Source organism: Solanum dulcamara, chromosome 7 (assembly GCF_947179165.1).
Source record: "Solanum dulcamara chromosome 7, daSolDulc1.2, whole genome shotgun sequence".
NCBI lineage: Eukaryota > Viridiplantae > Streptophyta > Magnoliopsida > Solanales > Solanaceae > Solanum > Solanum dulcamara.
This window is the reverse complement of record NC_077243.1, coordinates 30263764-30267281: the sequence shown is the minus strand read 5'-3', so window position 1 is coordinate 30267281 and position 3518 is coordinate 30263764.

Below are 3518 nucleotides of genomic sequence, written 5' to 3'. Positions count from 1 at the left end.
CAAGGTTACCTCATATAATTCTAAGTCAATTTTACCAAGGTATATGGGAATTGATCCATGGTTTTCTTTCACCCAAGGGGTCCCAAGGTTTTTTTCAAAAATCTTATGCAATTTCATTATCTTTAAAATCCAATTTTGATGAATTGTGTTGGGCTGTTTCAATTACATTTTTGATTATTAAGAATGATCATTATAAGTATGTTTCTACATGAATTATATGATTTCAAGTTGAATTATGAATACACATGCATAAAGCTATTTTCTAGAATGAATTATATAAAGTATGATAGTGTAAGTTCAATCATTTCAAAGTATTCTATGGTTTTCAACCAAATTTATTATGTATTCAAGTTTACTCTAAATTCAAGTACGAACTATGATTATGAATTTTAATTATGATCAAATTATGAATTTCATGTAAGTTATGGGAAAAAGGTGACTTAGGGCCTTAAGTGGTTACCAAATAACCTAAATATCATTTATTATGCATGTATGATTTGTAATGTGGAAGGCTAATGCTCACATTGTAATTATGTTATGAAATGAGCTATTCTATAAATTTCAAACCTATGATTATGTCTCTGATATATGTTGACTATGATTACAATTTCATGTTATGTATTCTATGGGATTTGACTTAGTATCGAGTGGACTTGAGGTGAGGATCTTACCAAAAGCCTTAGTAGCAGCCTCTAGTCCCTTAAACTACGTGCCATTATAGGTTATCTTCATGTTTTAGCTAGTGGATCCATATATAGCATATGTACATAACTCACCTAGCGGGGTAGAGTCTAACATGACAAGAAGATTCCCCTTTTCTTCATTGTATGGGGAGACAAGGGGATTCCATATATAGCTCGCATGGTCTTATTGACAGTTATGTTTTCTATCCCACATATGTATATAATTCTTATGTTCTTTTATGATTTCAACTATGTCCCTTAAATACTTTGATCGCCATGGCTTTCTCATGACTTTACTTATATTCTTTATTATGTATGTCTTTTAATCATTGCATATTATGATTTACATTGCATAATATGCCCATATACTTTGTACATTCAAAAGTACTAATGCATATTTGTTGCCTATATTGTTTCATAATGTAGAGGTCGAGGATAATATCTATACACATCGCTAGTTGAGCTTTCTCATCAATAAAGTTATGGTGAGTCCTCATAGATCGAGACTAGTTATGAGTTGTTATTTCTTACTTCCAAAGAGGTTGTTATATTCCGATTTGAAGGTGAGATACAGACATGTATTAGCCCCCGCCCATTTCATTAATAGAGGCATTTATTGGACAAATATTTAGAGTCTATGTAGACAACTTAATGATATATTCTGATTCAAGTTTAGACTCTTTCTTATGTTATTTTCCTCCTTTATTTTACCATATGCATGCTAAATAATATGTCAAGAGGGTTGGAAACCCTTCAGGGTTTCAATTGCCTTATTACGAATAGGCCCTAGGTAGGGTCGTGACAAACTTGGTATAAGAGCATAAGGTTTAAGATGTTCTAGGAAATCCAATATGCCACATCAAGTAGATTCTTATTCATGGGTATGAAGTGCACCACATCTATCAATAGGAGCCTATAAGATATTTTAGGAAATTCTCATTTCTTTCATGATCTAGGTCATGCTATAAAGTTTACTCTAACACCTCCTTTTCCTAACGATTGTCCTTTGTGATTTTCAGAAAATACCTCCAAGAAGAGCACCTATGCAAAGAGGGGTCAATGCAAATGAGGACCAAGCTCCTCTAATCCCTCAAAACAATGGTCCCCTACCCGACCAAGTGACCAATGTGGAATTTCAGACTGCTTTTACCATGCTAGCTCAAGTAGTGGCCAACCAAGGGGTTGTAGTTCCTCCTAATGTTCCTACTCCGACTTCTAGAATGAGGGAATTTTCAAGAATAAACCCTCCCAAATTTCATGGTTCAAAAATTAATGAGGTCTACAAGATAGTGAGCATTATGGGAGTGACTTCAAAAGAAAAGGAGGAGTTGGCATCCTACCAACTCAAGGCCATTGCTCAAGTTTGGTATACACAATGGAAGACGGAGATGGTTGACGAAGGACCTATTTATTAGGGAACCCTTAAAATTTTCTTTCCTTGACCACTTTTCCCTCTTGATCTAAGGGAATCCAAGGTGTTGGAGTTCATCAATCTTCGATAAGGTAGCATGGGAATGAGGGATTATGCCCTCATATTCACCAAGCTATCTAAGTATGCTCCTTCATTGGCTGCTAATCCACATGCCCGAATGACTCAATTCATATCGGGGGTGTCCAACTTAGTTAGAAAAAAATATTGCACCACTATGCTTGTTAAGAAAATGAACATATCTCAACTCATGACTTTTGCTGAACAAATTATGGGAGTGAAACTCAAAGAGATAAGGATGAGGGATTCTAAGAGGGTCCGATATGAATGTGGGTTCTCAAATGCTAGGACCAGTGGTAGTGGTGGTAGTGGCCATTTCTAATAAGGCCAAGGTTCAGGAAAGAGGTGGGAATGCTAGTAGTTGTTCATTTCCCAAGTGTGCAAAGTGTGGGAAGAATCATGAGGGGAAATACTTGATAGGGATGGATGCTTGTTATGGATATGTCAAGATGGGCCATAAGCCATCCAAGTTCCCTCATGTTGCCAACAAGGGTGTAGAAGGTATTCCTCAAGGAGTCCAAGTACAACAAGGTGCCCAATCAAGGGTGGCTAACGCAACAACCGATTCTATGCTCTTCATCCTAGGAAAGATATAGATGAGACTCTCGATGTAGTCATGGGTATGTTACAGGTTTTTAGCTTTGATGTTTATGCATTGCTTGATCCGAGTGCCAACTTATCTTTTGTTACTCCTTACCTTGCTATGAGATTTAATGTGTGCCGCGAAGTGTTATTAGTAACTTTTATTCAGTTTACACTCCCTTGGTGATTCGGTGTTAGCCAAATAGTCTATAGAAGTCATCCTGTGTTGGTTTTGCATAAAGTTATTCCTTGTGATCTAGACATGACCAATTTTGATATTATTCTTGGTATGGATTGGTTTCATGCCTTTTATGCATCCATTTATTGTAGAACTTGTAAGGTTGAATTTTAATTTCCAAATGAGCCTATTCTTGAATGCAAGGATAATGATTTGGTGGTTAAGGATCAATTCATCTCATGTATTAAGGCTCGAAAAAATGATTTTCAAATGGTGCATCTATCACATAGTGCGAGTTAGGGATGTTAATTCTGAAACTCCTACTCTTGAGTCGGTCCCTATAGTTAATAAGTTTCCCAATGTGTTTTCCAATGATTTGCCCGGTGTTACTCCTAAAAGGAAATTGACTTTGGCATAGATCTCCTTCCTGATGCTCAATCTATTTCTATTTCTCCTTACCATATGACTCCAACGGAACTTAAGATGTTCAAATAACAATTGAAGGATTTGTTGGAAAAGGGGTTGATAAGGCAAAGTATTTCACCATATGATGCTCTTGTGTTATTTGTTAAGAAGAAAAATAAGT